This window comes from Bombina bombina, chromosome 12 (genome assembly GCF_027579735.1).
Source record: "Bombina bombina isolate aBomBom1 chromosome 12, aBomBom1.pri, whole genome shotgun sequence".
Classification (NCBI taxonomy): domain Eukaryota; kingdom Metazoa; phylum Chordata; class Amphibia; order Anura; family Bombinatoridae; genus Bombina; species Bombina bombina.
This window is the reverse complement of record NC_069510.1, coordinates 58,797,053-58,817,892: the sequence shown is the minus strand read 5'-3', so window position 1 is coordinate 58,817,892 and position 20,840 is coordinate 58,797,053. Positions and strand designations below refer to the sequence as shown.

At 40.1% G+C, this 20,840-nt stretch overlaps 1 long non-coding RNA gene across 2 annotated transcripts in view; it reads right to left on the bottom strand.

The window, feature by feature from the left end:
• Positions 1 to 20,840, bottom strand: part of LOC128642954 (uncharacterized) — a 143,648-nt gene that overhangs the window by 557 nt on the left and 122,251 nt on the right. The window lies entirely within an intron of this gene.

The following is a 20,840-nucleotide window of genomic DNA, read 5'->3' as shown; positions in this document are numbered from 1 at the left end:
GGGATAATATATTTAGAAACTTTAGATAATAATTATATACGTTTAAAGGAACAGTGCATAATTTATTTCTTCATTTAATCCATAAGGCTTTAAGGCAGAAGTAGTTTATCAAGACTGCCCCCTCTTATGGACAAATCCACTGTTTCTAATCCCAAAAACCTTAAAACTTCCTCATTACTCTCATGAAATTTCTTAAAATGTCTTGCTACACTACTAGTTTTAATTTCATTTGAGATATCCCTTTTATGTTCTTTGATCCGTTCCTTTATTTCCCTATAGGTTTTCCCAACATACTAAATACATGGGGCAATTACAGAAGACCAAATAAATTACTCCCTCACTTCTACAGTTAATTTTGCCTTTAATTTTAAAGCTCTTTCCAAACATATCCACAAAAAATCTACCTTGTTGCATATTGGTACAAACAGAGCATCTTTTGTATCTGATGTTACCCTCTCTGTCGTATTTTTGTAACCAATCGGTTTTTCCTATTTTTGTAAAATGACTGTGAACAAGACTATCTTTTAGGTTGGGGGCCCTCCGTGCTGACATTAGGGGTCTATCTCCAACAAACTTCATTATGTCTTTATCAATTGTGAGGACTGGCCAATGTTTTTGTAATATTGCTCTTATATCCTGCCATTTATTGTTATATACTGAGATAAATCTAATCATATTTTCAGTATCATTATCTTTGTGTTTATACAGTAATTTATCTCTATCACTTTGATTGCCACTGAATATGCTTGTTTGAGGCAGTTTTGGGGATAGCCCCTAACTCTAAATATATTCCTTAATTTCTTAGCTTCTAGTTTGAACATATCTTGTTCTGTACAATTTCTCCTATGTCTTAAATACTGTCCTTTAGGGATATTTTTAATTAGGGAGGGTGGGTGATGGCTATCGGCCATCAAAAGATTGTTGCCTGTTGTCTTTTTTCTGTATGTATTGTTGACAATTTTATCACCTTGGACAGAAATTATTAGATCCAGGAATGTTATTTTGGTCATACTGTATTCATAAGTAAATTTTAGATTAAAGGTATTAATATTTAATTCCTTTATAAAATGATGCAAAGATTGAATAGTTCCTGACCAGAAGCACAGAACGTCGTCTATGAAGCGAAGCCAAAGCTTAATATTATCGCTCTGGCTCCCCCCATAGATGACATCTTTCTCCCATTTGCCTAAATATAGGCAAGCATAGGTTAGGGCACAGCAAGTCCCCATTTCTGTGCCCCTCACCTGTTGATAGAATTTGCCATTAAATGTAAAATAATTGTGTTCAAATACGTATGTCAATTATTTACTCACAAATTCAGTATGTTTCGAGAATAACTGGCCTCTCTGTTCCAAAAAATATTCACATGCAGTAATGCCCTGATCATGCGGTATAGATGACTATAGAGACTCAACATCTATTGCCACTAGAAGCCAGTTACTCTCAAAAGGTTTCCCATTGATTATTTTAAAAACATCCTGGGTATCTTTTACGTACGATGGCAGACTCATTATGGCTGGTCTCAGAATATAATCAACATACTGGGATGCCTTCTCTGTTATGGACCCCTGGCCAGAAACTATGGGTCTGCCAGGTGGTGGAACTTTATTTTAATGTATTTTGGGTATATTATAAAATGTGGCCACTCTCGGAAATTTAACCAGAAGGAATTCCGCCTCCATTTTATTAAGCAGATCATCTTGCACTCCCTGATTAATTGTTCCAAAATGAATTTATATTCCTCTGTGGGATTCTTTTTAAGAATATTATATTGTTTTTTATCAATAAGTTGTCTGGAACATTCTTTAACATAGTCACTAGTATTTTGTATTACCACATTTCCGCCTTTATCGGCCGGCTTTATGGTAATCGTTTTATTACTCATCAGTTCTTTTAGTGCTTTTCTCAATTCCCTTGACAGATTATCATTGAACGCCGTACTAATATTAAATAAATCAATGTCAGACTCAACCAATTTTACAAAATTATTTACACATGCCACCTGTGATAGAGCTGGCATGTAAGAATCACTCCGTATATAAATATATCCACTTGAGCTAAACTCCTGAATGAACTCAGTCCCTGTATATCATTTTATCTACTACCCGTGAGCGACTAGCCTTAGAATTTTCTCCCACTTTGGATAAAGAAAAAGAACGTTTAATATTGCCTTAAGATTTATCAGATATCTGACAGAGACTATTAGCCATATGTTGTATGCACATGTTGTTTATATTAAGAATGGGACTTTTTGGCAACATAGTTCCATTATCTGAAGGTCTTTTATTTACTTTTATAAGTGGGCCCATGTTCGTACATTTTATCTGTGTATTCTTAGGTGGAAATAAAGTATCACTTAGTATATAATTATAACCTATTTTAAGGTGTTATGAGATTTGTTCATTTTTTTCTGTGTGTAATAATTGGATTCTTCAGTGCAAGCTCTCTTTCATCTAATGTACTAGTTAGTTAAGAGGTGACCTTATACTCTGGTGCTGGACAAAGGGAACTTTGGTGGGGGTCAGTTTGGGCCCACACATTTTCTTTTTAGTGTTAATATATATATATATATATATATATACACATACACATATGTATATACACACATACACATATGTATATACACACATTTTCTTTTTAGTGTTAATATTTAATAATTTGATCCCCCCAAGCACAGTATTTCCTGATATATATTGTATTAATCAGGATATGCAAATGAGTAGGTTTGAATGAAGGGAGTGGTGCAAACTGTTTTGGGTAAAAAAAAAAATATATATATATATATATATATATATATATATATATATATATATATATATATATATATATATGTGTCTGTATGTAAGTATGTGTATATATGTGTGTATATGTGTGTGTGTACATATGTTTGTATTTAAATGCGTATGGGTATTTACAGATATATATACACAAATATAAATAGATATGTACACACATATAGACTTATAGATAAGTGCATTGGAGCCCTTTGCAGTTAAGTAGATGAAAACACGAAAAAGCATATTTATGCAATATTCATATTTAACCCCTTAAGGACCGGACAGTTCAGACTAAGGGGGATATTTATCAAAGTGTCAACTAAAAATTTGCCGGAATTCCTCATCGTAATTGTTGGGAGATTGATCCAAACTAGTTATCAAAGCCTCAAGACCAGCAAATGTTGAAATTTGTGACGTAACATACCATCCCGCAATCTCAATTCGACGCAGATCGATGCTTATGTCATTACAGATGTTCCGAATACACATTTGGCTCTATTTGACACTTTTTCCAATTTATCAAATAGTTAAAGGGACACTGTACCCAAAAATTTTCTTTCGTGATTCAGATTGAGCATGAAATTTTAAGCAACTTTCTAATTTACTCCTATTATCAAATTGTCTTCATTCTCTTGGTATCTTTATTTGAAATGCAAGAATGTTAGTTTAGATGCCGGCCCATTTTTGTTGAACAACCTGGGTTGTCCTTGCTGATTGGTGGATAAATTCATCCACCAATAAAAAAGTGCTGTCCAGAGTACTGAAACCAAAAAAAAGCTTAGGTGCCTTCTTTTTCAAATAATGATAGCAAGAGAACGAAGAAAAAATGATAATAGGAGTAAATTAGAAAGTTGCTTAAAATTGCATGCTCTTTCTGAATTACAAAAGAAAACATTTGGGTTCAGTGTCCCTTTAACAGGTACGCTCGGGTCTATTCTGATGCATCGTACCTGGTTTTTCCCCCCCTGAGGCAGCGGATGGCGTAGAAATCAATGGGACTCTGAAAGCACCGAAAGCTTATGTTCGATGCTGCAAGAGAATGAAATATACCCCATTGATTTATATGGTAGAAAACAAGTTACGTTTACACCTAACACCCTAACATAAACCCCGAGTGTATACACCCCTAATCTGCCGCCCCCTACACCACCGCAACCTAAATAAAATGTATTATCCCCTATTCCGCCGCTCCCTGACACCGCCGCCACTAAATAAACTTATTAACCCCTAAACCTCTGGCCTCCCACATCACCACCACTAACTAAACCTATTTACCCCTAAACCGCCAGCCCTTCACATCGCCAAAAACTAAATTAAGCTATTAACCCCTAAACCTAAAGTGCCATTATACCCGAATGTTGAAACACTTGAAAGTGATGCAGCGTTGCTGTAAAAAGCTGACTAGAAAATATCACCTGAACATCTCTATGTAAAAAAGAAAGATATTTTACCTCAAAAATTCCTCAGTAGCCACATCCCATTGTAAACTTCTAAGCGGCAAATCAGTATGTCTGTCCCGGGACAGCTAAGGGAGCTTTTTTTTAATTTTGGGGGGGCTTTTTTATTTTGATAGGGCTATTAGATTAGGTGTCTTATTTTTTTTTATAATTTGGTTTGTTATTTTTCGTAATTTAGTGTTTTATTTTTTTTTTGGAACTCAGTGTTTTGTTTTTTTAATTTAGTACTTTTAATAAGGTTTAATTGTATATTTAAATAATTTTAGTAGGGTTAGGTTTTTTTAATGTAATTACATGGTAGTTTAATTTAATTTTAGTATAATAGTTAGGGTAGGTTAATTAATAGTTTAAAATCAGTTTATTTTAATTCTACAGGTAAGTTTTAATTTATATTAAGATAGGGATGTTGTAATTTTAATTTAAAGTTAAGGGGTTGTTAGGTTTAGGGGTTAATAGCTTAATTTAGGTTTTGGCAATGTGGGGGGCTGACGGTTTAGGGGTTAATAGGTTTAGTTAGTGGTGGTGATGTGGGAGGCCAGAGGTTTAGGGGTTAATAAGTTTATTTAGTGTCGGCGGTGTCAGGAAGCAGCAGGATAGGGGTTAATAACTTTATTTAGGTTGCGGCGGTGACGGGGAGCGGCAGGATAGGGGTTTATAACTTTATTTAGGTTGCGGGGGTGGCGGGATAGGGGTTAAACATTTTTGTATAGTGGCGGCGTTATGTGAAATGGTATAAAGTTGGGAAAAACACAAATAGCATTGTCATCGATGAATGTTAGTTAACAACAGTCTGATGCTCATCGCCCCGTACTTGGTGCGCGTGTTTTTGACGGCTTTTTTTTATAAATATGGAGATCTTATTCAGATCCGCGGCTGCAATGTTTGGCAATATTAGGTAAGCGTATTGATGCTGGCGAATGCAACATAGTTGACACTTTGATAAATATCCCCCTAAGAGGTATATTTACCAAGCAGCAGATGCTGCTTATTTTGCACGAACCTTCCGGCTCACCGGAAACAGGAGTTAAGAAGCAGCAGTTATATGATCGGGATGATTGACACCTCCTGATAGTGGCCAATTGGCTTTGAATGTGCAGGGGGCGGCATTGCACAAACATTTCTCGTGAAATGCTTGTGCAATGTTAAATGCCAACAGCATATGCTGTCGGCATTTAGCGATGTAGGGCAGATATCATTCGCTATAGCGAATCATGTCCGCCCGGGGTTTGATAAATCTACCCCTAAGACTTCCTCAAAAGACCAGAGCATTTTTGACATCACTACATTTAAACAGAAATAGAGCCTTGGTTTTTTATTTAACTATCAAATCTATATATATTGTTTTAGTAACAACCCAAAGTATTGATCTAAGCCCATTTTGGTATATTTCATGCCACCATTTCACCGTCAAATGCGATAAAATAAAAAAAAGTTATTTTTTACAAACGTTGGGTTTCTCACTGAAATTATTTACATACTGCTTGTGCAATCATGTCACAAATGATTGTAAAAGCTTCTCTGGGATTACTCTTTGTTCAGAAATAGCAGACATATAAGGCTTTGCCATTGCTTTTTGGTAATTAGAAGGCTGCTAATTGCAACTGCACACCACACTTTTATTATTTCTAGCAGAGTGACCCTCTCTGCATCAGTACCTCTGCCCGTTTATTTCTGCACTGCCCCACTTGTGGGGCATGCAAAAATATCGCAATCTTGCTACTTTTAGCAAGATTGCGTCAGAGAGGCCCAGGACAGGTCCTTAAGGGCTTAAAGGGACATGAAACCCAAATTTTTTCTTTCATGATTTAGAAAGAGCATGCAGTTTTAAACAACTTTCTAATTTACTTCTATTATCTAATTTGCTTCATTATCTTGATATTCTTAGTTGAAAAGCATATCTAGGTAGGCTCAGGTGCTGCTGATTGGTTGCTGCACATAGATGCCTCCTGTGATTGGCTCTCCCATGTGCAATGCTATTTCTTCAACAAAGGATATCTAAAAAATGAAGCAAATTAGATAATAAAAGTAAATTGGAAAGTTGTTTAAAATTATATTCTCTATCTAAATCATGAAAGAAAAAAATTGGGTTTAGTGTCCCTTTAAAGACCAGCGTCGTACAGGGTAGTGTTATGCTGTACATTTACTGTAAATATTTGACATTACAATGTTCTTCACATAGCAGAATATGTTTTATTTATTCATAAATAGATATTTCTATGTATTTATGAATATTATTCTGCTATGTGAAGAACATTGGAATGTCAAATATTTATATTTTCATGTCGGTTTAGCACACTTGAGAATATAGGATTGTTATTTCGCGCAAGTAGTGTGTTGTTGTTTTTTTGGCTTCATTGACTTCTATGGGGGAATATAGGTTATTGAGCGCGTGATATCCTAAGTTCAACTTTTTACACGCATCGGATTAGTGTATGAGTGGAAAAAGTTTACTTTCAACTCATAATAAGAGCACAACCTGACATGTGCAAAAAGCTTACGTCTAGTGAAGGTAATGCTTGAGAGGGAGCGTTAAATAGTGCTCCACTCGAAATAAGGCCCTAAATGTATTAAAATGTGTTGCTTGAAAAAAAGGATAAAAGCTGATATTTCAGGTAGCAGAAAAAGCATACTTAAGTATCAGTTGCTTACTGGCTGATAAGAAGAGCTCCTACGGCTCTGTCCAAGCTCAGCTCTGTTGGTATACAGAGGCACACCACCAAAAGCAGTAGAACAAATGCAATACATTTTAAAATACTCTCTTTTAGAAGCCATTTTAATAACCCAAGTGCTGAGCCAATTTTTAGCTTTTTTTGCTACCTATATTTAAATGCTATTGTAAGTCAAATCTCAGTGAGTGACCCACACAAATTATATATTGGTGTTTTTTTTAGCCCAGCAGATTCAGAATATACCATTATTATATTCCTATTTCATGGCACGTGAGAAAGCTGTGGCAAACACTGTAAAAAAAAAAGTTTATTTTGTATTAATATTTTAGTAAATAATATTGAAAATGGCCCAGAGACCACTGCTGTTATTGTGATCCCCTGACTAAATTGTCATCAAGGGCAGCCGCATGTGAAATAGGGGCCCATATGGGCTTTTGGGGGTTATAATATAAATTAGAGAGGGCCAGAAATAAAAGCTCAGAACACAGAAAAAAAATCACTTTTTTTCATTGCAAGATGATAACTGTTACCACAGTGGTCACCTGGTTATACAGAGAAATGTAATATATTTTTTTTTAAGAGAGGGACTTGTCTACTAGAAAATAAACTTTATACACATAATAGTATTTATTTTTATTGAGCATATAATGTCCCATTCTTAATCAAATCCCCTTGTGTTGTATTTATTTTTTTTTTTTTAATCATCTGCTTTGTACTGCCTTTCCAATACCACCATTTGACAGAGCAGGCGATTCTCTTTCAAATGAGGGGTCTTGGAGGTCAGCTGAGATCCAGGGGTTTGACCAGCAACCCCCCCCCCATACAGTTCCCTTAGCTGTCTGTCATATTGCGGTCTAGCCCCCTCTGACATATAACCACACATGTTTGTGGTGACATCTAGGGTTGCCACAAAATGTCCCCCAAAAACGCTCAACCTTAGGCCCCACCTTTGATCCCACCACATATATTTTTCATAACTAAGCAGTAATTTTATCGCCTTGGTTGACAGTAACACATGTAGTAGTAGTGATGTGACCCCCTTGGCTGTCAGAAATAAACACCCAACAATGATTGAACACCCTCATGGTTGCCTGTAACACATATAATAGAAAATGCACAGTGTAACCTCTTTTTGAGTCATATTTTAGAAAACCCTTTACATTTAGCTGACAGGGGTCTTTAAGTTTCCAGTATTTTTGTACAGATTGTACTGGAAAGCCTGCTAAAATATTGGACACCCTATGTATGGTTCAGTAACACAACCCTGAACAGCAGCAATTTAGAGTATTAGTGCCAGTGCAGACTGAGGCTCTATCCAATGACCCCAAATGATATGCAATAGAAAACACAATGTCCACAGCACTATAAATAATAATTTCCTTTTATATGACAGACATCAAGCCAGACATCAAGCAACGTTTCGGGTATATCTAACCCTTATTCATGCTTGCATTAAAACGTTACAAGTGGCTATTTAAAGGCTTTCAAATTTGCGCCAAACTCCTAATTAGGGCTATATTGCCATCTACTGGTTTCTACATTTCATTACAGTCTTTATATTACAATGGTAACTGACATAAAAAACTAACGGCTAGATTACGAGTTTAGCAGTAAGAGCGGCTCAGTACTAACTTGCAAGTTATTGTCACTGCTCACCTCCCTATAGCGCTGCTATTACAGGTTTACAAAAACCCGGCGTTAGCAGGCAATAAGTGAGCGTAAAGCAAAATTGGGCTCCATACCGCACTCCAATACCAGCGCTGCGGTGAGCTGGTTTTACATGCTCATGCACGATTTCCCCATAGACATCATTGGGGAGAGCCGGCTGAAAAAAAGTCTAACACCTGCAAAAAAAGCAGCGTAAAGCTCCGTAACGCAGCCCCATTGATTCCTATGGGGAAACAAAATTTATGTTTACACCTAACACCCTAACATAAACCCAGAGTCTAAACACCCCTAATCTGCCGCACCGACATCGCCGCCACCTACATTACACTTATTAACCCCTAATCTGCCACCCCCGACACCGCCGCCACCTACCTACACTTATTAACCCCTAACATACACTAAATTACACAAAATAAAAAAGAAATGATCAAATATTTAAACTAATTACACCTAATCTAATAGCCTAAACTAAACTACCAATAGCCCTTAAAAGGGCCTTTTGCGGGGCATTGCCCCAAAGAAATCAGCTCTTTTACCTGTAAAAAAAGAATACAAACAACCCCCAAGTAAAAGTAAAACCCACCACCCATACAACCAACTCCCCAAATAAAAACCTATCTAAAAAGACCTACGCTCCCCAATGCCCTGAAAAGGGCATTTGGATGGGCATTAGTGATTGGAACAGCCAATAGAATGCAAGCTCAATCCTATTGGCTGATTGGATCTGAATAGGATTTTTTCACCTTTAATTCCGATTGGCTGATAGAATTCTATCAGCAAATCGGAATTCAAGGGATGCCATCTTGGATGACGTCCCTTAAAGGAATCTTCATTAAACTTATACCGCAAATAAGAAGAGACAAAAAAATTTGGGTACAGTGTCCCTTTAATGTACTTATGTCTTTTTGTTCACCCTTATTGAAAATAAATTTAGACAATCCTCTGTACCTTTCCTTTTTTTGTTGCTAACTCTTTAAGTTTATGCACATCGTTGTTTACTAATTCAATAAATATGTTTACACTATGGCGTACCACAGAGGGATTAAACATGCTCTTATTTCTCAAATTTAATTTTTTTAGTGACCATTCTGATTCAATATTATCTACATTTCTTCCTTCATAGGTATTATCATGAAACCAACCTTTCAATTTAACATTTCTATAAAATTTCTGTAAGTCCTTTTCAAGTTCAAAAAAGTTTGTATTGCTATAGGGGCAAAAGGACAATCCCCTTTCCAATAAATCACATTCTTCCCTTGACAGCTCATGTCTCGAAATATTTATCACAGTGGGTAGTTGTAATGTTACCCCATCTGTGTTGTCTCCTGTTGTTGTCGTCTCAATCGTCAGCACTGCCTGTTTTGCAGCTGCCGTCCTCTCTGATTGGTGCTCCTGATCTGCCCTCTGCCTCTTGCCGTGTTTCCGGTTGCCTCTACTCCTGCATCATTGCTGCATGTGTCCAAAGTGGAAGATGATTCTTCTGTGACAGAGCTTGACATCATGGCTCCTCTGAGGTCACCTGGTCTTCATTCCTGTGGCTGATTGGGCTGCGTTTCTCGCCCCTTTTGATGTATCTGTAATCTTGGTTACCACTCCTCCATTTGTATACGTTCCCAACTGATAATCCTGTTCGTCCCTTTGGAACTTCTTTTTTTTATTATTACTTTCTGCAGCTCCGCTGACTTGTCATCGTCTTGTTTAATTAACTTCTCCATTTCTTCAGGTGAGACCTCTTTTTACAAATCCTCTTTGATTTTCTTGATTTTTTCATCTTATACTTCTATTTATTGTAACAGCGACTCCACAGTTAGGACCATTATGTCGTATGAGCACTGATTTAGTATTGCCTCATTCTTGCGGCGTCTATGTCAATGCATGCAAACATTTTCGTGCCATCTGCACGTTATGGACAGAACATATTCAGTAACACAACCTTGAACAGCAACAATTTGGAGTATTAGTGCCAGTGCAGACTGGGGCTCTGTCTAATGCCCCCAAATGGTATGCAATAGAACACACATTAACGCAAGCATGAATAAGGGTTAGCTATACCCAAAACGTTGCTTAATATCTGGCTTGATGTCTGTCAAATAAAAGGAAATGATTATTTATAGTGCTGTGGACACTGTGTTTTCTATTTGTATGGTTCAGATCAACTATAATTAATATAAAATTAATACAGACATAAAGGCTTCTTAATGTGGGGAATCTACTATTAAATAATGACAGACCTAGCACCTGTAGTTTCTTAGCTACACTGCACACGTACATATGCTAATTAGTATGGCTGGTACCCCAAAAGGTAATCACATGACATGATCCTGAGGCTCAGCCATAGCTCTGTATATATTACCAGACCAAAGCAGTTCATGTGATTTAATAATCTATTCCCAACAAATAGGCACTGGAAATGTAGTATTTATAATGAAAGTTTTGTTAGAATTTAAAGGGACAGTAAACACCTTGTAATTACAAGACATTTCTGTTACCGTCCTACAGAATAACATATCAACGAAGTGTAAACATATGTTTATCGAAATAAAATCCTTTTACAGAAATTGGGTTTAACCCTTTAGTGACCAGAGCACTTTTCCATTTTCTGACCATTTGGGACCAAGGCTATTTTAACATTTCTGCAGTGTTTGTGTTTAGCTGTAATTTTCCTTTTACTCATTTACTGTACCCGCACATATTATATACCGTTTTTCTCGCCATTAAATGGACTTTCTAACGATACCATTATTTTCATCATATCTTATAATTTACTATAAAAAAAATATATAAAATATGATGGAAAAAAACACACTTTTTATAACTTTGACCCCCAAAAGCTGTTACACATCTACAACCACTAAAAAACACCCATGCTAAATAGTTTCTAAACTTCGTCCTGAGTTTAGAAAAACCCAATGTTTACATGTTCTTTGCTTTTTTTGCAAGTTATAGGGCAATAAATTCAAGTAGCACTTTGCTATTTTCAAACAATTTTTTTTCAAAATTAGCGCTAGTTACAATGGAACACTGATATCTTTCAGGAATCCCTGAATATCTCTTGAAATGTATATATTTTCTTTTAGTAGACAACCCAAAGTTTTGATCTAGGCCCATTTTGGTATATTTCATGCCACCATTTCACCGCCAAATGCGATCAAATAAAAAAAAAAAGTTCACTTTTTCACAAACCTTAGGTTTCTCACTGAAATTATTTACAGCTTGTGCAATTATGGCACAAATGGTTGTAAATGCTTCTGGGATGTTCAGAAACAGCAGACATTTATGGCTTTGGCATTACTTTTTGATAATTAGAAGGCCGCTAAACGCCACTGCGCACCACACGTGTATTATGCCCAGCAGTAAAGGGGATAAGGAGCTTGTAGGGTTAATTTTAGTGTAGTGTAGTAGACAACCCAAAGTATTGATCTAGGCCTATTTTGCTATATTTAATGCCACCATTTTACCGCCAAATTCGATCAAATAAAAAAAATTCGTTCACTTTTTCATTAACTTTGGGTTTCTCACTGAAATTATTTACAAACAGCTTGTGCAATTATCGCACAAATGGTTGTAAATGCTTCTCTGGGATCCCCTTTGTTCAAAAATAGCAGACATATATGGCTTTGGCGTTGCTTTTTGGCAATTAGAAGGCCGCTAAATGCTGCTGCGCACCACACTAGTATTATGCCCAGCAGTGAAGGGGTTAATTAGGTAGCTTGTAGGGAGCTTGCAGGGTTCATTTTAGCTTTAGTGTAGATATCAGCCTCCTACCTGACACATCCCACCCCCTGATCCCTCCCAAACAGCTCTCTTCCCTCCCCCACCCCACAATTGCCCCCGCCATCTTAAGTACTGGCAGAAAATCTACCAGTACTAAAATAAAAGGCTTTTTTTAAATTAAAAAAAATATATAATTTAAGGTTGGAGGAAAGGAGATTTAATCTCCTGCAACAGAAACTTTTTTTCACTGTAAGAGCAATACAATTGTGGAACTCATTACCAAAGGAGGTAGTGCATGCCAATACCATAGATACTATGGTATATGATCGGAACAGCCAATAGAATGCAAGCTCAATCTGATTGGCTGATTGGATCAGCCAATCCGATTGAACTTCAATCTGATTGGCTGATTCCATCAGCCAATCAGATTTTTCCTACCTTAATTCCGATTGGCTGATAGAATCCTATCAGCCAATCGGAATTCGAGGGACACCATCTTGGATGACGTCCCTTAAAGGAACCTTCATTCGTCGTTAGTCCGTCGGTGAAGAAGGATGGCTCCGCGTCGGCTGCTTGAAGATGGTCCCGCTCTGCGCCGGATGGAAGAAGATAGAAGATGCCGCCTGGATGAAGATGTTTGCCGGTTCGGATGTCCTCTTCTTGCCCTATAGGATGAAGACTTTGGACCCTCTGGAGGAGCTCTTCTTGCCGGATAGGATGAAGACTTTGGACCCTCTTCTGGACGGATCGGTGATACCCGGCATGGTGAAGACAAGGTAGGGAGATCTTCAGGGGCTTAGTGTTAGGTTTATTTAAGGGGGGTTTGAGTTAGATTAGGGGTATGTGGGTGGTGGTATTGTTGGGGGGGGGGTATTGTATGTTTTTTTTTACAGGCAAAAGAGAAGAATTCTTTGGGGCATGCATCGCAAAAGGCCCTTTTAAGGGCTGGTAAGGTAAAAGAGCTTTACAATTTTTATTTTAGAATAGGGTAGGGCATTTTTTTTATTTTGGGGGGCTTTGTTATTTTATTAGGGGGCTTAGAGTAGGTGTAATTAGCTTAAAATTGTTGTAATGTTTTTATAATGTTTGTAAATTATTTTTTTATTTTTTGTAACTTAGTTCTTTTTTTATTTTTTGTACTTTAGTTAGTGTATTTATTTGTATTTAATTGTAGATAATTGTAGATAGTTTAGTTAATTTATTTATTGATAGTGTAGTGTTAAGTTTAATTGTAACTTAGGTTAGGATTTAATTTACAGGTAATTTTTTATTTATTTTAACTAGGTAGCTATTAAATAGTTCTTAACTATTTAATAGCTATTGTACCTGGTTAAAATAAATACAAAGTTGCCTGTAAAATAAATATTAATCCTAAAATAGCTACAATATAATTATTATTTATATTGTAGCTATATTAGGGTTTATTGTACAGGTAAGTATTTAGCTTTAAATAGGAATAATTTATTTAATAAGATTTAATTTATTTCGTTAGAATAAAATTATATTTAACTTAGGGGGGTGTTAGGGTTAGGGTTAGACTTAGCTTTAGGGGTTAATACATTTATTAGAGTAGCGGAGAGGTCCGGTCGGCAGATTAGGGGTTAATACTTGAAGTTAGGTGTCGGCGATGTTAGGGACGGCAGATTAGGGGTTAATACTATTTATTATAGGGTTTTTGAGGCGGGAGTGAGGCGGATTGGGGTTAATAACTTTATTATAGTAGCGGTGAGGTCCGGTCGGCAGATTAGGGGTTAATAAATATAATATAGGGGTCGGCGGTGTTAGGGGCAGCAGATTAGGGGTACATAGGGATAACGTAGGTTGCGGCGGTGTACGGAGCGGCAGATTAGGGGTTAAAAATAATATGCAGGGGTCAGCGATAGCGGGGGTGGCAGATTAGGGGTTAATAAGTGTAAGGTTAGGGGTGTTTAGACTCGGGGTTCATGTTAGGGTGTTAGGTGCAGACTTAGGAAACAATGGAGCTGCGTTAGGAGCTGAACGCTGCTTTTTTGCAGGTGTTAGGTTTTTTTCAGCTCAAACTGCCCCATTGTTTCCTATGGGGATATCGTGCACGAGCACGTTTTTGAAGCTGGCCGCTGCAGTTGCAGTGGCGGTAAATTATGCTCTATGCTCCCTTTTTGGAGCGTAACGCAGACCTTCTGTGAACTCTAAATACCAGCGGTATTTAAAAGGTGCAGGGGGAAAAATACACGCGTAGCTAACGCACCCCTTTGGCCGCAGAACTCTAAATCTAGCCGATTGTTAAGTATAAATAAAGTTGCGCGGTGACGTCATCACGTTATTGCGCGGTGACGTCATCACGTTATTGCGCGTGATGAAGCCCCGGCGATGCCTGTCACTCTACAGGCATGATCGCTGGGGTAGGAGTGGGTGGGAGCCCCCAGATCTCCCTCAAGATGGGAGAGTGCTAGTGACAGCTCTGAGCCGTCATTAGCACCAGAGTGGGAAACTCTGTGACGGCTCAGAGCCGTCATTAGCACTCAAAGGGTTAAACATCTAATGTTAAAGCTACATTAATGACATAGCTAAAGGCTAAGCTGACAGTCATTGTATAATAGGATGCCTGGTTGTCATGGTGACAGCCTTAGGGGAGAGGCTTATGTGATGCAGCAGTTATGCAAAACAGAATGAGAAGCAGTCTGCCAGGAACGAACAGCAGCATCAATAGCTTGTTCTATGGCCCGGTTACCACCTGGTAGTAGCTTCTTTCTGCCCAATTGTGCTTTTCACAGAGGAAAACTTTCCTGTAGTATATCAGTCTGATCCCGCCGACATGGTCAGTCCAGCCCCGAAATACCAGGCAATTCTCCTCTGAACAAGGAACATGACAACCCCAGACGATCGTTTCGGCCTCCTTTGGGCCTCGTCAGTGAGGTGCAGCCATATCCCTCTAAGCACATTGGGCAAGGAGTCCACGTCTGGTTTCCCCCATCACCCTTAGGGAGACTATCCCCAGGGTCATATTTACATATGCAAAACAGAATGAGAAGCAGTCTGCCAGGAACGAACAGCAGCATCAATAGCTTGTTCTATGGCCCGGTTACCACCTGGTAGTAGCTTCTTTCTGCCCAATTGTGCTTTTCACAGAGGAAAACTTTCCTGTAGTATATCAGTCTGATCCCGCCGACATGGTCAGTCCAGCCCCGAAATACCAGGCAATTCTCCTCTGAACAAGGAACATGACAACCCCAGATGATCATTTCGGCCTCCTTTGGGCCTCGTCAGTGAGATGCAGCCATATCCCTCTAAGCACATTGGGCAAGGAGTCCACGTCTGGTTTCCCCCATCACCCTTAGGGAGACTATCCCCAGGGTCATATTTACATATGCAAAACAGAATGAGAAGCAGTCTGCCAGGAACGAACAGCAGCATCAATAGCTTGTTCTATGGCCCGGTTACCACCTGGTAGTAGCTTCTTTCTGCCCAATTGTGCTTTCACAGAGGAAAACTTTCCTGTAGTATATCAGTCTGATCCCGCCGACATGGTCAGTCCAGCCCCGAAATACCAGGCAATTCTCCTCTGAACAAGGAACATGACAACCCCAGACGATCGTTTCGGCCTCCTTTGGGCCTCGTCAGTGAGGTGCAGCCATATCCCTCTAAGCACATTGGGCAAGGAGTCCACGTCTGGTTTCCCCCATCACCCTTAGGGAGACTATCCCCAGGGTCATATTTACATATGCAAAACAGAATGAGAAGCAGTCTGCCAGGAACGAACAGCAGCATCAATAGCTTGTTCTATGGCCCGGTTACCACCTGGTAGTAGCTTCTTTCTGCCCAATTGTGCTTTTCACAGAGGAAAACTTTCCTGTAGTATATCAGTCTGATCCCGCTGACATGGTCAGTCCAGCCCCAAAATACCAGGCAATTCTCCTCTGAACAAGGAACATGACAACCCCAGACAATCGTTTTGGCCTCCTTTGGGCCTCGTCAGTGAGGTGCAGCCATATCCCTCTAAGCACATTGGGCAAGGAGTCCACGTCTGGTTTCCCCCATCACCCTTAGGGAGACTATCCCCAGGGTCATATTTACATATGCAAAACAGAATGAGAAGCAGTCTGCCAGGAACGAACAGCCGCATCAATAGCTTGTTCTATGGCCCGGTTACCACCTGGTAGTAGCTTCTTTCTGCCCAATTGTGCTTTTCACAGAGGAAAACTTTCCTGTAGTATATCAGTCTGATCCCGCCGACATGGTCAGTCCAGCCCCGAAATACCAGGCAATTCTCCTCTGAACAAGGAACATGACAACCCCAGATGATCGTTTCGGCCTCCTTTGGGCCTCATCAGTGAGGTGCAGCCATATCCCTCTAAGCACATTGGGCAAGGAGTCCACGTCTGGTTTCCCCCATCACCCTTAGGGAGACTATCCCCAGGGTCATATTTACATATGCAAAACAGAATGAGAAGCAGTCTGCCAGGAACGAACAGCAGCATCAATAGCTTGTTCTATGGCCCGGTTACCACCTGGTAGTAGCTTCTTTCTGCCCAATTGTGCTTTTCACAGAGGAAAACTTTCCTGTAGTATATCAGTCTGATCCCGCCGACATGGTCAGTCCAGCCCCGAAATACCAGGCAATTCTCCTCTGAACAAGGAACATGACAACCCCAGACGATCGTTTCGGCCTCCTTTGGGCCTCGTCAGTGAGGTGCAGCCATATCCCTCTAAGCACATTGGGCAAGGAGTCCACGTCTGGTTTCCCCCATCACCCTTAGGGAGACTATCCCCAGGGTCATATTTACATATACAAAACAGAATGAGAAGCAGTCTGCCAGGAACGAACAGCAGCATCAATAGCTTGTTCTATGGCCCGGTTACCACCTGGTAGTAGCTTCTTTCTGCCCAATTGTGCTTTTCACAGAGGAAAACTTTCCTGTAGTATATCAGTCTGATCCCGCCGACATGGTCAGTCCAGCCCCGAAATACCAGGCAATTCTCCTCTGAACAAGGAACATGACAACCCCAGACGATCGTTTCGGCCTCCTTTGGGCCTCGTCAGTGAGGTGCAGCCATATCCCTCTAAGCACATTGGGCAAGGAGTCCACGTCTGGTTTCCCCCATCACCCTTAGGGAGACTATCCCCAGGGTCATATTTACATATGCAAAACAGAATGAGAAGCAGTCTGCCAGGAACGAACAGCAGCATCAATAGCTTGTTCTATGGCCCGGTTACCACCTGGTAGTAGCTTCTTTCTGCCCAATTGTGCTTTTCACAGAGGAAAACTTTCCTGTAGTATATCAGTCTGATCCCGCCGACATGGTCAGTCCAGCCCCGAAATACCAGGCAATTCTCCTCTGAACAAGGAACATGACAACCCCAGACGATCGTTTCGGCCTCCTTTGGGCCTCGTCAGTGAGGTGCAGCCATATCCCTCTAAGCACATTGGGCAAGGAGTCCACGTCTGGTTTCCCCCATCACCCTTAGGGAGACTATCCCCAGGGTCATATTTACATATGCAAAACAGAATGAGAAGCAGTCTGCCAGGAACGAACAGCAGCATCAATAGCTTGTTCTATGGCCCGGTTACCACCTGGTAGTAGCTTCTTTCAGCCCAATTGTGCTTTTCACAGAGGAAAACTTTCCTGTAGTATATCAGTCTGATCCCGCCGACATGGTCAGTCCAGCCCCGAAATACCAGGCAATTCTCCTCTGAACAAGGAACATGACAACCCCAGACGATCGTTTCGGCCTCCTTTGGGCCTCGTCAGTGAGGTGCAGCCATATCCCTCTAAGCACATTGGGCAAGGAGTCCACGTCTGGTTTCCCCCATCACCCTTAGGGAGACTATCCCTAAGAGAGATGCAACTGCACCTCACTGACGAGGCCCACAGAAGGCCGAAACGATCTCTGGGGTTGTTGTTTCTCTTGTTCAGAGAAGAATTGCCTGGTATTTCGGCGCTGGACTGTCATTGGGCAGGGTCAGACTGATATGCAACAGGAGATTTTTTTCTCTGTGAAGGGGCATAGTGTGCTAAAATAGTATGCACCCTGAGTGACACACTATAATAAAATGAACAGGCACGGAAGTTTTTCCAGCTTTTGTTCTGTCTCAGCTGAGTGCATCTCTCTCTCTCTTTTTATTTATGCAGAAGTTATGTCACAAAACCAACTGACAACACAAAGCCACCTCCCTCATAACTGCTGCTTACTTTACAAGAGTTACCAGACTGATCCTGCTGAGCTTGACATGTAAATATAAGTTATATAATATCTTTATTTCACAGTCAGCACATTACAAAACATCTAGTGCTGTACAACCACAGTTGTGTTTATGTGCTGGTATGAAGAACAGTGACTACCTCCAACACAATGCAAATAGCATCCAGTGGGAACTGCAGGTATGAACACCAATTACTACAGGTAGTGTTACCTTGATCACCCCAACTCAGTAACTGAATAATACTAAGTCACAATTATATACATTGTAAAATAATACAGATAAATAAAAGTAATAGTAAACTTTGTAGGTTCCTATGGGCACCAGTACTCTGAGACAAAACATAGCATACATACTTTAATGATCAATATTATCTTCACACCTTTATTTAAAAATACATATAATTTAATAAACATTTTAATTTTGAAAATAATTATTTTAAACATATTATAGCATTATAATTATTATAGCCATAACTGTAGGACACACCAATGGCTTTCTGTGCTTCCTCTATATATCTGTATAAGACTTGCATCTTTCAGTAAAGGCTTTAAACCAGTTTTAAGGATGGGAAGAATTACTGCATCATTACTCTGCACATGCTCTAAAGCAAGGACTTCTAGTAAAGGCCTAGAATATAAACCCCACGGCATGGGTCTACAATTTATATGCTGCAAATTTACTGGTGCTGGGAACCTCATTCACTGTACTGTAAGGTGCAGCATCTGATGCAGCTGTTTCTTTAGCTTGACCCAGATAAAGAAAAGTCAATTGGTGATCTGAAATAAATTCAGATCAGACTGATGCGCATCTGGCCAGCAGTATACCCACTAATGGCAGATGTCTTCACGCTGTAAACTTACTGTTGCTGGGACCCTTATTAAACACTGGACTGTAAGGTGCTGCATCTGATGCAGCTGTTTATTCTGCTTGACCTGGATGAAGAAAAGACAACTGGCGATCTGAAAAAATTCAGATCCGACTGATGCGCATCTGGCCAGTCATATACACGCTAATGGCAGATGTCCTCACGCTGCAAACTCACTGGTGCTGGTACCTGTTACAAACTGCTATTTGTGACTGGCCCATTAAATGGAAGGTTGCCCTGCTTCCCTGGATTTTGGAGAAGCCTATTTGCCAGCCTCCTTCCACATGACTATGGCCCCTGGAAGATTGTGCCCCTGAGGACATATTGACTTTTGTTGGGTGTGTGTGGCCCTTTAAGAACCATCTGGGGACATATTGTGACTTTGATGAACAATGCCCCTTTAAGACTATGTCCCCAGACCTGTGAAATGACTTGTCCCTGGCTTTCTCCCACTTGGTTCAGTTTCATTGTGTGCCATTAAGAGTTAAATTTTGTTCAGCTTCAAGAAACCTATTCTAAATACAAGTCTGCTGGGATTAGCTCTAATTAGATTTAGTGATCAACTTTCCCATTGTCTAATCAGACTAGTATTGATAAGGTGGACTGCATTGTTTTATTGTGTGTAATGTTATCTGCTGAAGTAAATGTTGTGGCCTGTCAAAGGGAGTGTCTCTCTATCTAATATCAAATGTGTGATGGGGGATTTTATGCCTCCCCCTGAGAGTGTCCTGTTTGCATGTAACCTGAATAAAAAGCAGGCTGTGTGCTCCAGCACATCAGACCTATGTTGACCCTCTAACTTGAAGCTTTGACTCATGTTTGTAGGATACAGCTTATAATCACTACAGGGATTGCTATGTTTTTCATACTCCCTTAGCTACAGGGATTGCTGACTATGGTGCTGATGATTCTTTGGTGAGCGCTAGGAGCATCCTTTTCTACGGTCCAACTTCCAGCCAGCCTGGAGGCAACCGTAACATTTGGCGGCAGCGGTGGGATAGCATCCTAGCGCAAGGAGCAGCACCACAACAGCACTGGTATCGTAGGAGAGTTATTGAGGGCAACGCTAGCCACTGCGCAGCGTCCCTACCTACAGCAGCATGGAGCTGACAAGACACTATTCAGAACCCTGTGAAGAGCACCTCAACCTGATCCGTCGCTATGAGGGCGCGGATTTCGTTCCAGAGGTAAAGAGGCGGCTAGTCCGATATGGTCCAGACCCTGCACAGGAGGTAGTCAGTCGCATCATCCGGGAATTGGATACGGAGAACAAAGCGGCACGAGCTTTTGAGCGCCAACTGTGGAGTTTGAGGGTCTGGACACCTGGTCTCCAGCGAGAAAGTGAGTCACAGGGAGCGGAGAGCAACGACCTCCCTTCCCAGCGGCAGCCAGAGTTACAGGGAGAGGAGAGCAGCGACCTCCCTCCCCAGCGGCAGTATACCGTGCAGAGGGAAGAGACAACCAGTCCCCTTCCCCAGCCAGAGATACCAGAGGCAGCAGGCCTCATA